This window comes from Lemur catta, chromosome 12 (assembly GCF_020740605.2).
Source record: "Lemur catta isolate mLemCat1 chromosome 12, mLemCat1.pri, whole genome shotgun sequence".
Lineage (NCBI taxonomy): Eukaryota > Metazoa > Chordata > Mammalia > Primates > Lemuridae > Lemur > Lemur catta.
The window spans coordinates 49,756,628-49,772,549 of NC_059139.1; the positions used below are offsets into that span (position 1 = coordinate 49,756,628).

Genomic DNA, 15,922 nt, shown 5'->3' on the forward strand with positions numbered 1-15,922 from the left:
TGCTTGGATATTTTTTAAAGAATTATTTTTGAAGTCAGGCTCAACTGAATCAGTCTGAACAAAAAAAGGGGAAAATGTGATTCTCTGCATTTTGAGAAAAATAAAAATTTGTGTTAGAAAATTGGAATAGTTAATTTTGTTTCACTTAGATAAGCAGTTTGATTCCTCAAAGTAGTTAACATCCCTAGAGTCAACATAGCATCAAATTTAATTCTAATACAGTGGTCAGGAATAGCACAGTATGATGTTGCATTAAATAGATTAAAAAGAACATTAATAAAACATTGTTAAGTTAGAAAGTGCAAGTTACAAAAAAATCTGCATAGTATGATTCTATTAATGCAAGAATATAAGAGAAAACGAAATGAAAGACACACTGTATATGTGCGTATGTTTCAGAATAACTCAATTAAACTGAGAACAGTGATTACCTCTGAGTAGAGGAATTTAACTCTTTATTCTACATACTCATTTTGTTTGATTTTTACCTATAATAGTGTTTTGAGATATAACTTGTACAAATTAATTTCCAGAGTTCCAGTGAAGGTTTGTTTTTAAGAAAACAAGAGGCCTATTCCCTATTTTGATATATACATCCTGCCTGAAAAGCCATCAGTTGTGATTATTTTTGTTATAATTATGTGTTGAATGAAATAGTCATTGGATGCTATTATAAGATAAATCGTTTGAAGAAAAAGTTTTTAAAATTACAGCCCTGATGAGGTGTCCACGTGGATCAAACAGTTAAAACAGCCCTCTGTTGGTATCTTAGTTTTCCCACTGGCAGCCCATTTCGTCTTCCTCCATCAGCGCTGAGCCTCCCTGACCATGGTAGGTGGCTGCTTCCGTCACTAAACATGTATTATACTAGGCTATTAACTCCTTGAAAAGAATACTAAAAACATCAAGGTACTAACACTGCTCTTTGTCTCAGAACTTCTCATAATAAGATTCTATTTGATAAAATTTTATCTTTTTCACAAGTCTGATTTTAAAGGGATATTGTGGTGCTTTTGTTAAAAAAAAAAAGAATCTTCTAAAATGCATTTCTCATTCATAGCAATCATTTTCATTCACTTTAACATCTTTTCCTATTTTGCAACTGATATCCCCAAATTCTTCAACTATTTGAGCTCAAAGAGTATAATATTCTTAGGGGAACATGCAGATATTGGGAGTTAAGATTCTCACTCTCGGGTGGTTCGTATTATTTCTAATATTTTTAGCCTGAGAGTCAAGTCAGGCTCCCAGGAAATAGAGTCTGAGGTGAAGATTTCTCGCGAGAGGTTTCCTGGAGTGGAGGGTGCTCTTGGGTCATCCCTGAGGTGAGAGAGAAGGAAAGAGGAATGGGTAGAAGCTGAGGCCATGCAGTCGCCTCAGCTGGTCCACAGAGTGCTCTGGAGCTGGGACGGTCCTGTAGAGGTGTCTCCCCTTGGCCCCCTCACCGACCTGCCTTGGATACAGGCTGACTCCTGGAAAAGAGTGTAACTTCGGACAAGGCAGCTCCCTTTGGCAGGGGACAATTCCTGCAGAGGGATTTTGCTGAGAGCTTTCAGCAAACAACACTCCCAGAAGCTCTAGGAATGAGTATCTCAGTCTTAAAGGGGGGCCCTGAGTGGTGGACCTCACATCCACCACACCGAGTTGCCAGGTCTCATCTGCATTTCCCTCCACAAGAACAATATTCAGTTAACAGTAGCTAGAGTACCTCTCCAAAACAAAGTGCAGGAAGGAGCAACACTCATTCGTAGGGGGAAAACATGAGAGGACCATAATTCCAAGGCATTTTGCCTAAATGAGGATAAAAGTAGAAGAGTAAAAACCATTCCATTGTTGTCAAGAAAGCAATAAAGCAAGAAAGAGAATGACTTAGTGGGTGGCTTACACTAAAAATCTGAGATTTTTCTTTCCAAATTTTCATACTGCAGGGCTAGTAATCTGGTTTATTTCTTGCATTTGTATCATAGAAATAATTAACAACACATCCTAGGATGGGGTCTGGAGACTATTCAGCGGAATTTTCTATCATGCATGCAATAGTGAGGGTCATACAGGTGTTCCATGAAGTAGCTGATATTTTGGTCCATAAGACAAGAGTGGAAGACATGAGACACCCGTGACTGTTGTCCTGGTTTTCTGTCCCAAAGAAACCTGGTTCCAAGAAGAGATAGTGCAGATGGAGTAGATTTGCATAGTGAATGGGGAAAGAGGGTTTTATCAAATGCTCTGGGACCAAGGAGGACACCTTCTGGACTGGGAAGAGTGTTGTCGACCTCTCCCTGTCAACATATGGCAACTTGAACCCTGACTCTGCTTTGGCAGACTGGAAATGAACTGGGCATATTTTGAAGCAAATGACATTAATTAAGATTTGCTTAGGTATGTGGGAAGGAGAAAATATAAATATTTTAAAGAGCTTGTTCACGGGAATGTTTATTCGACCTCTGGTAACCAAAGCAGAAAACACATGTCTTAAAAAGAAAACACTTGACATATGTGTTCCTAATAAATCACAAAGAAAATAAGATTCCATCAGCAATGACAAAACAGTATTCCTCTTCCAACCTCCAACAGTATTTGGGAGTGTTGGGTTTCACCTCCCAATACTGTCACGATGGCAATTAAATTTCAACATGAGTTCTGGATGGGACAAACATTCAAACCATAGGACAAGGATTGTAAACATTTCTCTCCAATTTTTTTTTGCCTTACAATATATGCGTATCTACTGCCCCTCTCAAGCCATTTATATGGATACAAACGTGTAGGTCAGGGTGTTAATGTTGTGAAGATGTATAGCAACAGCTATTTCTTTTGTGTACCTTCATTTTTCTATGTGTTGGAACATAGCGGGTTGGGTTTTCCTTAAAAGATTCTCTGGCTGAGCATGGTGTCTCATGCCTGTGATCCCAGCACTTGGGGAGACTGAGGCAGGAGGAGTGCTCGAGGTCAGGAGCTCAAGATCAGCCTTGGCAACAAAGCAAGACCCTGTCTCTATAAAAAATTTAAAAATTTCCTGGGCATGATGGTGCACACCTGTAATCCCAGTTACTTGGGAGGTTGAGGCGGGAGGATCACTATGATAATGTCTGTGAATAGCCACTGCACTCCAGCCTGTCTCCCAAAAAAAAAAAAAACACAAAAAAGTGTTTGGGTCATGAGGGCTCCACCCTCATGAATGAACTAATGCCATTATCATGGGAATGGGTTTGCTATCACATGAATGGGTTCACCCCCTCTTGGACACTCTCTTTCTCTCTCTGCCCCACCCCCTTGCTTCCATCATGTGACACCTTCCGTCATGCTAGGACACAGCAAAAAGGCCCTAGTCAGATGCCAGCACCTTGATATTGGGCTTCTCAGCCTCCAGCACTGTGAGCCATTAAATTCCTGTTTATTATAAATGACCTAGTCTTAGGTATTCCATGATAGCAGCACAAAGCGAACTAATACACCTTGCAGGATCTAGGCTTAGACCCTGGGATTTCTTTCTTAGACTTGAGGTTGGAATCCCTCATTATTGGTTCCTTTACAGTTTAACTCTTGAAGATGGTTTGTGTGGTAAAAGTAAATTTGAAAAGATAAGTGATAGATAAGGGATAGAAAGTGTGTGGTGACAAAGAAGGAGAGATAGGGAGCAAGAGGAAAATAAGCAAAAAAAAAAAAAAGCTATTACAATGAGATATCCTAATAGTCATCATAATAGCTTGTATGAGTACTTTCTGAGATTTCCTTCCCTGAGGTCTACCTGCAATACCTTAATAATCAGAGCGATAGTCCTACAAAATTGGTACTGTCCTCATTTCCATTTTTACCAGTGAGGACACTGAGGCTTGGGGACATTGAGTAGTGTGTGGCACAGACAGGAGGTGGTACCGATGAAACCATAGCCCAAGAAGGCCACTTCCGTGTAAGAACTTCACCTGCTTGTGTGTCTACAGACTCTTGAAGGTTAGGGCTGAAGAGCCCTGTGAGATCCAGAGACCATCCTGCCCAAATCTCTCCCACTGCAGGCAAGGAAACTGAGGCCCAGAGCAAAAGGCAGGATAGGTCTAAATCACTTCTGTGGTTGTGTCTGTTATCTTCCAGAAAGATATGTAATTACATGATAAATGATATTGTGGTCTGCGATATTTCTATTTGCCCTGGTAATAAATCATCAGGACATTGAAATGTCCTGGGTTTTGTGACCAGACCCACAGTCTTTGTTTTTTTTTTTTTTTTTTTTTGCATGGATGGCGGGACTAAGCATACTGACCTAGCTTGCTAGAAAAAAACATTTTGGATCCTCAGATCCCCTTGAATAAGGTTTCTGAGGACCAGATGAGTCAGGGCCCCATTTGTCCTGGAGCTCTGATGTCACTGTATGCCAGAACAAAGACAGCAGTTCCTGCCATCTAGAACTGAGAAGATCTGATAATGCTATAAAGTCTGGGATTGATTTTCAGGAAGACCCATGGTGTTTCCAGGGGACACAGAAACAACATGAACTATGTTAGTCGTGTGTTCCTGGGATTAGTGCTGTCTGAGGCAGGGACTCAGATTATGGGTAAGGCTACCCTCAAAAAGACCGTGGCCAATTTTTTTTTTCAGGAGCAGAGTACATTTAAAAACTTACCATTTATTCAACTGTGCAACAGCATTGCCCTATATCCTACTTGACATTACCCAGAATGATTTTTGATCTTGACAAGAATAACTTTTTGTCAAAAACTTAAGTGGAGAGAAAAAACAGAATTACATTTTATGACTTCACTGTTTCCATTCAAAGACTGAAAAGCATTGCATATGCTAAACAAGGCCAGGTTTTCCTTGTTTCTCTCTTATAAGGAATTCGTAGCAACTCTGAAGAATCATCATGTATTTATTCATCAAACATTGATGCAGCCTAAGGCTGGAGGAATTTACTTCAGTAACTGATTTGCAGTCTCCCAGCGGTTTGGTGACAGATTCTGTGCTACAACTTAAATATTCAGAGTCTGACATTTTACATCCTGAAAATATGCCAGCCCTGTCTCTTAGGCTTCATTGTTTTAGGATCATTCCCTGTTGCTAAGTTTCCAAGTCTCTGTCCTTCACTTGCTCCAAGAACATCCTGTGCTTTATCCAGGGAGAAGTCTGGGGGAGCAGTCACAAGATCCTTCCTGCTTTGGAATAGGCCCAGGTTTCTCGGCTCACCTTCTCTTGTCTTCTTAAATGCAAGAAAAAACTTGGGATCTTGCAATATCATTTTATATTACTCAAATTTATTCATTCTTAAACAGACACAGAATGTTATGTAGTGAAATGACCTTGGACTGTGAAAATGATATAATGATTCCTATCTCATAAGATTGTTGTAAAGCATAATAATGTAAATGTACACTGACTGGCATATACTAGATGCCCAATAAATGATAGCTACCATTATTATCCATTTTCTAAATGGTAAGGATTATTCACAGTGAAGACGTTCTATACAATACTCAGCATAAGGGGATAGAAATGTAGGTATCAGTTGTAAATTGAACTTTAGCTTAGGCTTCCTCAGGCTGTGGATAAGCATCTTGAGGCTGTAGCCACTCCACTTGGAAAGGAAGAAATGTGGAAAACTTCAAATAAGGAGGTGATTTCCCCAACCATCCCAGCACACTGGGCCCCACACTCTCCAAAACCAAAGATGAATGAGATGCCCTCTCTGCAACCTTCTCCCACCCCCTTACCCTGCCCTGACTTCAGGCTGGGGCCCCCAAACCAAAGCGCTCCAAATTACAACTTAAGGACTTTCTAAATCAGCAGCTCAAGAACCTGTTGTCCCTTACACTTCTGACTTATATAAATGTATGATGATTGTTAGAAAGTGAGCTGCTAAATGAATATGACAATTCTACCTCACTCCCATAGTGATGATTTTTTTTAAGGCCTACAAAAATTTCTAGCTTGTCAGCTCTCTTAGGCAAAGCTGTGTTGAAGACCATCTGTTGCCTGTTTTAGTTCACTTTTATTTGCCTAAGAGGAAATCCAGGCTAACACCCATATTCTAACAGGGAACTAGAAGAAAATATAGAAAATAGGGCATGCAATATGGAAAAGTCTAGACAAAAAATTGAAGCCATGAAAGGGGACATGAAAAAATGAAAAGAATTTTGTTAGAATGGTAGGGTTGCGGGAAAGGTCTTTCTTTTAAAAATTATGTTAATTTGGTACAATATAACTTTTAGAATCAACGAAATCTCAGCATTGAGTTGAATGGGGAATACCAATCTTCTGAAAGACTTTTAAAATTAAAGGCAAAGTTTTCTAACAACAAAAAAGAAAACAAGTGAAAACACATAACATTTTAAGGTTCACTGCCTTATTCCTCAACTCTAAATACGTTCCCATATACACACTCTAATAACGGGGCTGTTCTTACACACACTGGAAAAAGGTAACATATTCCTACGGTGTTATTACTAACGATGCATTGGCAAAAGAGGCTTCGCAGTTTTTTTCATAATAATTAATTCCAATATTTTGACATATGGATAACACAGAACTAGAAGTCAAAGCTTATGAATTCAAAGATGAAATTGGTACACAGAAACATCTAAACAAGGCTGGAATAAAGAGTCAGCTTTGACCAGAAGGCATTTAACAGGTGTTAGTGTAAAGTCCTACATTTAGACACAAAAAATTAACTGCCTAAGTACAGAGGTCATACCTCTTAACAAGAACAAGCAGAATAGATTTAGGGTTTTTATTGTCCACAAGTTGAGCAGAAGTAAACAGTGTTAGATCTGCCTTAAAGGCTAAAGTAATTTTAGGTTCCACTCCCAGAACAAGGAAGGCGACTAATCCCCTGCAGTACCCAAATAAACCCCAAACTTGAATATAGTATTCAGAACTTTGATGAGCTGCAGACCAAAAACTCCCTCAGAGCATCCACGCAAAGTTCTTTCCCACTCTATGATTCTAAGCTGTCAATTCTAGCTTTAGTCTAAGGATTCCTAACTCAGAATGTAAGGATTTGATACCGGGTCCGTGAATGAGTTCCAAGAGGCCTGCAAACCCTCTAATGTCATATGTAAAACGTTCTCCTCACCATGAAATGATAATTGAAGGAATTTAAGAACCAAGGCTCTAGACAAGTGAGTTTCAAAGGCGGTAGTACCAGCCCCAAGAAGGCAGTGCATCGGTGCCAAAGAAATCTTCCAGGTCCCTCAGAACACTTCCAGATGTTCCATCAGATATTCATATAGGTGAAAAAGCCCTTGGTAATTATCTCTAGCTCCATTTTTCATATGAACATAAAGTACACTTACATAGTTTTAATGTACATTGAATTTTCCAGGAATACAACCACTATGTGCACTGCTTTGTCCAGAACTTCACCCAAGAGTGGCTCACCATTTGGGAAAATCACGTGGACAAAAATGCAATGTAGCTCCTGGGTTTTGAGCTCCCCCCATCGACTTTGACAGTCTGAAAGCATAGCTGTAATATTTGGATGATTCTACATATATGAATAAATATAGTTATTTAACCCTATTTCAAAATATCAATTATAAAGAAAAAGAGTCAACAATAATCAGTTGAATAGTTTTCTATTAAATCAAAATTTATTTGTTATAAAGTGGTGCAAGCATTTGATTACTTCATTCTTTAGTTGCCATGATGGAGAATGTACCCATTGAAATTCATATTTTATTGTGTTATTATACCTTATTGTTTTTTTCCTTTACAATTAGTTCATAATGTTTTGCCTTACTTTCTCTTTCTTCCTTTCTTTTTCTTTCCTCCTTTTTCTTTCTTCCTTCTTTCTATCTTTTCTTTTTCTTTCCTTTTTTAAATGATGTGTTTGGGCAGGATATATAATCCAAGATTTTCATTTAGAATATCACATGAGCCTGTCCTATGTGCTAGGCAGCCATAATAATAAAACAGATATTACAAAGTATTTATTATGAAAAGAGAGTTGCTGACATTGAGCACTGTTGAGAATCCCTGCTCAAGGCACAATCTCCTGGAAACTGTTTTATGTTACTGCACCCTCAAAAGAAGATCCAGCACTAGTATGTGGAGGTTGGTCTGAGCACCTCCGAAGCAACACGTGAAAGAACAAAACCCAAAACAAACCAACCATTCCTCCTCTGGAGACAGAGGGTCATCCCGTCGGAATCCCAGGGAAGTGGATCCCCACCCGGGGCCCAGCTGTCTTCCCGTTGATGTCACCTCCTCCCGGGAGCGGACCGGGGCTCTGCCCACAGGAGCTTCGCCAGGGCCGCCGTCCCGAGGCCGCCTCGGCCCCAAACCCGGGACGCCTCCCCAGCCCTCTCGGGCCGCCAGGGCCCACGGTTAGGGCCACGGTGGCCCCTGACTTTCTCTTATTAAATTTTTTTTTAATTGTAAATCATTACTCAGCCCAGCTCAGTCACCAGGCAAACTGTGTTTAATAAATTAGCTTAATCTATTCCGCAAGTGGTTTGTGAGTGCAGTGTTTCCTCTAGTTAAGGAAAACATTTATATTCTCTCTCTTGGCCCTGCGTTCCCGGGCTCCCCGCAGCCACCCAGGGCCGAGCGCGGAGGGAGGACGCGCAGCGGGTGGCGGGACCCCACCCCGGGCGGCCGGGAGGGCAGTTGGTGGCCGGGCGGCCTCTTTGTCCCCGCCAGGCCCGAGGCGGAGCAGGGGCCCTCGGCTTCCCCGGCCCGCGCACATTCCGCTCCTCCGAAGGGGCCTCTTTAACTGCTCCCCGTGAAATAATAATTCATTATGTCACCAGGAGGGAAGAAAGGGAGTGTAAGTGTCTTGATGGGATTAGAGGAAACCCCCGCAGAGATGATTTAGGGGCCGTGATAATTCATTTAATGGGGGCCTGGGGCAAATTGCTAGACAGGGAAATGGAACTCCAGCAGCCCAAAGGGCGCTCGCCAAGGCTGTGGGGGTGGGGAGCCGGCTTCATTAGCAATATTTAAGAGATTTCATTTAAGAATGAGTCATAAAATGCAGTACTATTTTATCCACCTGGTTTGGTGGCCTTTAGCTTTCCTCTGCATGAATATTAAATTTGAAATGGCACTACAGCAACACATTTTGGAAAGTGTTCTTTGGGCTGTTATTTGTATGGTTGGTTTAGTTTCTCGTTTGTTAACCTTTTAAAATGAATATCATTGAAAATGGATAACTGTACAACCAGAACCCGAGAAGATTAGAGGGAATATAATGCTTTAGAATAGGTTGTTACTAAACTGGGTAAAGGATTTAAGTTTTTATTGATCAAAACACAAAGGCATAGAGAGTGAGTCAGTAAGTGGCAAATTACTTTGACAATTCCCGATTTTCATGCAGATTTCGTGGAGCTGCCCCATTCAAAGCCACCACCGGCGGCCTGGAGGAGCCCACAAAGCTGTGAACACAGCTGGGACTTGCCCACCGACTCATTGAAAAGTCAACACGCTTCAGGAAAATACTTCCAAACAATGTTTTCTTGCACAAATAACATTCCACTTTGTTTCTGAGAAGCAAAAACAACCTCTAGTTTGATTGTAAAACTATATCCTTCAAATGTACATTTTTATCTTTTGTGGGGAGTTGTCGCTTGGGGTTTTACAAACCTAAGAAGTTTACATTCAGAAACAATGACTATTCTCATTACAACTATAATGCAAAAAAAAAAAAAAAAAACAACCAACAAACCTCTCTTTTGGTGTGCATCCTCCTCCTCTGTCTGATTTCCAGGGCGACTTTCCCACACATATCTGCCACTAACTTGGAAAGTCCTAGTTGGAAAATATTTTAGTAAATACACAACCTTCACTCCATTGTGTCCCACACATTTGCCTGGTCTAACACTCTTCCCCAAAATTCTTATATTTGCAAAATAAAACATTAACTCAGACCCACCCACCCCCCAATTTAAAAATAAAAATAGCTTTTCCAGATATGCTGCATCCATTTTTTTTTTTTTTAATCACAGCTGCACTCTGTTATTTTAACAAAACAACTGGCAGGTCTCTATTCACAGAGCTGCTTTAGCCACATAGGATACGTAAGATGCATAATTAATATGTTCTTTAAAAGACTTTCTTAATCAAAAAAGACACTAACTATATGTAAAATTATTCACTTATATATATTGGTTTGTGCAATTTTCCACAGTGACAGTAAAGTTGGTAGCTAAATATATTTTTATATATAACAAAACTTAGCAAATATCTTTTGTAAGGCATGCATTGTGAGGGTAGTATTAATATTTGTGTTCCCACTGTTTATATTCTACCATCACCCAGTGAAGATGTTATATTTTATACAGAGTTGTAAACCACTTTGAAATATAGTGAGAGGTTCTATTTCAAATAAAATAAGGTTACCAATGTACTATAGAGTCAGCGTCTGGACAAAAACAAGCCTCACTGAGGGCTAGTTGGTTCCCTTCAGATCCTCTCCCCAGTCCTGAGGCCTCAGGCCTGTCTCAGGGCTTCCCTCCAGGGAAAAGCAGCCAGCCTCAGCCATTAACAGCCATGGTCAATGCTGGGCCAAGTTTTGAGAAGGCAGCTCCTCTTCAGCATAAGGACTTTCATTCTTTCCTTCCTCCTATGAAAAGGCATTTTAAAGCTGACCAAGGCAACCCAAAGAAAGATACCTCTCTGCAACATCTATTCTGCTTCTCAGAAATAGGATTTAGTTGCCTATTAGAAAGCCAGAAAGCAAAGAAGACCCATGAACCGCCACTTAGAACGGTGAAAGCCACACACTAGCAGAAAATGGAAGATTCGTCAGAAAACAACCCACAATCCTTGGCCTTGCATTTAAATGTGAATGGGCCAGCCTGTCTACTCTGCCTTCTTGCTTTCCTTTCTTTATGTGATGTCCCACTATTTTTACTGCCCAAAGCACACATACTCATACACTGTTGAGTCTTGGGGGTAACTGACAGTGTTTAAATGTCGTCAAGGATTTAAACAGTTTTAAGCGCAGCAAACACATTGCCATCTGACAACGGGTGTCACAACCCAGTGTGTGTAGGATGCAGGGATCACAAAGGCAGTGACTGTCCTTTGCTTTCAGAGGGCCCAGCCTCTGTACACAGGCATCAGGGGACACAAAGCCACATCCTTGTCAACAGAAGGGACAGGAATATAGCATCATGCACACAGCCAAATAGCTTAGAGGACTGAGGTACTGTGGACAAAATATTTAAAGCCAATAAGGCTGAGAGTTGGGTGACCAAGAGGGCATAAATACTTTTATAGTCACATTTTTCTAGTAATAAATTCCAGGTTTTTTTCTCTTTACCAAGAGAAGTATATAAAGGTAAAGAAAATGTATATGCCATTATTCAAGCTCTCTCTTTTTTTCAATTAAGATTAATATTTAAAATGTGAAATACTATTTCTGAGGACCACATAATTTTTTTAAAAAAACGAAGTGAATTAACCAGAACTAACTAGCACGTGCAGACAGCAGATAAAGAGGCCTTTGCAACACTTTCTTGCACCTCCCTCAGAGCAACCACAACAGAAACTCATTACAATCTCAGATCAATGCTTTGGAAATCTGAAACCACGTTGTTTCACTAATGTGGGCAAAATACATCTAATCTCATTAAAATAAGTTTACACTATAAATTGGCCTAGGCTTTGTGGAAAGTGGTTTGGCAATATGTATCAAAAGCCTTAAAAATGTTCACTCCATTTAATCCAGCTCCGTGGGGCAGTCATTTGAAACGCCAACAAAGATTTATGTAAAAAGATGTTTGTTTTCTACATTTATAATAAGAAAAAAAAACCCAACAAACCACACAAACATTCAATTAATAGGAAATAAAGTAAATTATAGGATTATATAATGGAATTTAATAAATCCATACTCAATTTTATACATACAGGATGCTCTTAACCATGTAAAACAATACAGAGGAAAGAAAATGTTAACATGGTTATCTCTGGGGGGTAGGTATATTTTTTTCCCATATTTTATGAGTTTTCTATAATGAGGATGTATTACTTTTATAATCAGTAAAAAAAGATATATATGTATATTTTTGCATAATATATCAATTTTGTACACACACACAATTCATTAATTTTTCCAATGTTTATAACGTAATAAGCAGACAGGCAAACCAGGAATCTCAGAGTCAAAATAAAACCAAAATCACTTAGATAATGTTTCCCTTAAATAACCACACAAAAATAAATTAGCATATATTTCTTCATTCCTGGCAAACATCACATATCCACATATTATCTTCTCTATCCAGTAAGCAAATTTCATATTTAGTTATCACTGTGATTTTCTTTTGTGAACATATAGAGAGAGAGATTGAAAACGTTCTATGTTTTGATTAGAAAAATCAAGCTGTCGGGTGAGAAGTCCACATGTCATCAGATCATGTGCAGCTCACACGTGGCACCTGAGATCTGCATATTTATTTTACTGACCTGGCCATACACAAATAATAGCACATGGCAAAACTGCAAAGACAGCCCTGCTCGCAGGCCATTGCATTATCTGCAAAAATCTGTTTTCAGCAGCAGACTACCCATAAATTTGACCCCCTTGCTCTTTTTATTTTTTTTAACTAGGTCAAGTGGCTGTCCCTGTAGCACCATCAGTATATTTAATAAAAATCAAGTATATCTTGTGTTTGAAACATACATTATAAATAGATGTATAGATGGAGCAGATATTGAGAAAAGAAATGGTAAAGATTATGAATATTAAGATTTATATTAATCTATAAGCCTATTAAAGTACAGTAAAACCTGTCCTTCAGACCACCTTTTTAAAGATATCACCTCCCTGATGGGACCACTAAATTTCGGGCCAAATTATTTTCCCATAAAGAACAATGAAAAGAAAATGATTATATTAAGACTACTTCTACTATGGTTTCTTTTCATTGTTCCGCCAAAAATGATTCCAAACAGTAAAATAACATTGATTTTGACCTTGTTAATGAACCTGAAGAACTTCATGGAATACTCAAACACCGATTTCCATATTTAACAGGGAAAAAAATGGACCCTTCGCCTCACATTTTCGAAAACACCAGCAGCAGGTAGGGGATAATTTCATTGGTATTCCGCAGATGTTGCTTACCTTGATATCGCTAATGTTCCATAAGGTTTGTCATGTGGATTTTTCTTTGTGCGCAAAGCTGGAGATGATTGTGTGATTTGTAAAATATTGAAGACGCCTTCAAACCGAGAGGTTTATTGCATTTCTTTTTGGTTACAAAGATTCTCACATGCAATATTACTGAAGTGATTTTCAGTTTTCCAAAATGCCACTCTCTCCAAGGGAACAACTTTCTCTCCTTTGGCCTTGCAAGGACTCCCTGTGGCTTTGACCAGCTTTCCTTCCAAACAAAACTGCCGAGTGATCCACGCCACCTGCGCTGCTTCTCCTAATCAGTCTCTTCTGCAGCTCGCCCCTGTCGGTCCGAAACACCGGAGGCCCTACCATCCTTGTATGGTACTTCCAAGGCATATTTCCAAGGCATATTTCCTAATAGTTGGAGTCTCTCGAGTTGTTTCTCTTTGCGACTTCCCAAAGATACAACATGATGGCTTTTTCAGGGCTCCTGCAATGTGTGCACGTTTAGCAGCAGAACGTGCTCACCTGTTGGGCCACAGAGATGCCTGCTCAATGTCTGTCCACCTATTTAACTAGATCTTCTTTTGTCCATTGATTAGAAGAAAGAATGAATCAGGTATGGATATTGTTTAAACTACTCGTATTGTACAAGGAATACATCTTGAAATTTCACCAATAAAAGGTAAACACGTGAGCAATAACTGCCAATTATTCAGCTGGGGAGGCTGCACTAGACTCCATACCCCTTGAGGGCAGGAACCACGTCCTGTGCATGTTCATGGGCCCGGCTTTGAGCCCAGTGTCTGTCATCATCTGCTCCCAATAAGCCAGTATGGATCTGAACTGAGTTTCCAGTCACATCCACCCCAGTTTTGCCCCTGTCCTGTAGCTGCAGGTCGGTGGACTCTCACCCACTTGGCATCACAGTCTGCTGGAGCTGAAAGGGAACTTGGAGCATGTTGGTCCAGCCCAGCCCTCTCATCCTAGAGCTGGGATCCCTGAGGTCTCAAGGATGCCCCAAGTAAAGTCAATACACACAGCCCTGAGCCTTATGGTGGACATCATAGGTGTTTATTCTTGTTCCTGAAAAGAAGAGGCTTGTGAAATAAAAAAGTATATTTTAACTGACAACCTAGGGTGGTAAGCAGCTGTCTGTGTGGTCTGAGCTCAAAAGTAAACTATAAACATCCATAATTTAGTTCTTCAAATACTGGAGTGTCATAACAATAAAGTTTCTTTCTTCAGGCAGGATTTTCTTTCTTCAGTTTGAGATGGAGACAGCAAAGCACAGTGCACAGTGAGTAAGATGTGGCATTCACCAAACTGGGTTTGAATTCCAGCTCTGCCATTTGCTAGCTGTGTGACCTTGGGCGGGTCACTTGTGCTCTCTGGGCCTCAGCTTCTTCATCTGTAAAATGGAGATAATAATACCATGGGTCTCCCTGGACCATTTAAAAAGCAAAGGAGATTAAATAGTCCAATGCACTGTGTAAGACAAAAGTAAGTTGCTTACTTGAAAGTGAGTTTCAAAGTTATGGTGTGCTCGCACACTCTCTCTCCCTCTCCATATATAGAGCTCAGGTAAGGAGGAATGCACACACACACGTTAACTTGGATGTTCGCCACCTCTTTTGAGCAAGCTAACTGGGTGATCAGATGTGTAATGACACACAGGCACCTGGGTATCAATCTAGCTTCAGCCACAGGGCACACCCTGCCAATTCCTCCTGCACAGTCAGAGTGCCACCTCTCTCCTCCCAGAGGGACAAGGGATGTATGGGACCAGAGGACTCAGTGTGACTTTCTCTTTCCCTCCCTCCCCAGTCGTCCTCCAGCTCCCTGCTAGAGACACTAGGAGACACAGTTCACTCTGTGAAAATTGGGACAAAAATAGCCCAGATTCCTAAGAATACCATGGCCTTCCTTCTGTTCCTTCAATGACAGTCTCCTTGTCACTGCAAGACCTACTCAAAGTGGTGAGGCTGTCCTCTCCTCGGGGTCTCTCCGTTCTCTCCTCCTTCGGATTCTTTTTACTGGAGGTTAATAGACCACACTTCTGAGCTTAATGTCTGTTCTTTAAGAAGAAGTGTTCTTTAAGGTAAGCCTTGTCAATTTTCTTTTTCTTTCCTCTCCCAACCTGCAAGTGAAGCAAGCCGCTTCAGCCTTTTGCATCCATACCAGGTAAAAAAAGACAGGGGAGGAAAAAAAGCATTATTTTTTGTGCCATTTTTGCTATTTCTATGGGGACAGAGCTGGCTTACTTTTCATGCTTCTTCCTGAGGTAGATGATGCTAGGCCATGAGCACCCCTTATCCTGGACTGAAATCTGCCTTTTTCTGATGCTGAAAAGACACTTGTCATTTTTATGTATTCACTCAACAAACATTTATTGAGGGGTTATTATGTGCTAAGCACTGTGCTGAGTGTTAAAGAGGTGAGAAAATGATGATGTTTACTGAATCTACTTGAGCCCAAAAAATACTCCGAAATAGAATCTTAGAACTTCTGACTGGACAGACAGGACCACCAAATCCAACCACCATATTGAACCAATGAGGAAATACAGGATTAGAGAGTAGATGGCTCCTTTGAAACCACCCACAGTGGCCAGTCACATCTACCTTATGGGGGCTGGTCAGGGTGGAGGCCAAGGAATGTCTCCAAAGATAGCTAGATGTCCTTTCCAGTCTGGAGATTCTAGGCAGACCAGAGAGAATGGTGGTGACCTGGCCACCCGCTTTCTGGAGAGTTGGAGAATCTGAAGCAATGTGAGCGGCCACCGGTTTGTGCCATTGTGGGTGTTTGCCTACGCCGTCACGATCAGCATCAAACTCATTCGCTGCTTTGTTAAGTGCTTTGGGA

General features: G+C 40.5%; 1 long non-coding RNA gene across 1 annotated transcript in view; it reads right to left on the reverse strand.

Moving 5' to 3' along the window:
• Positions 1 to 13,238, reverse strand: part of LOC123648335 — a 35,528-nt gene extending 22,290 nt beyond the window's left edge. Inside the window, exons 1-2 of the long non-coding RNA XR_006738569.1 lie at positions 13,064 to 13,238; positions 9,656 to 9,738 (exon numbers count right to left, since the gene is read on the reverse strand). This is a non-coding gene — a long non-coding RNA (uncharacterized LOC123648335). The remainder of the gene's footprint in view (positions 1 to 9,655; positions 9,739 to 13,063) is intronic.
• Positions 13,239 to 15,922: the final 2,684 nt, after the last annotated feature.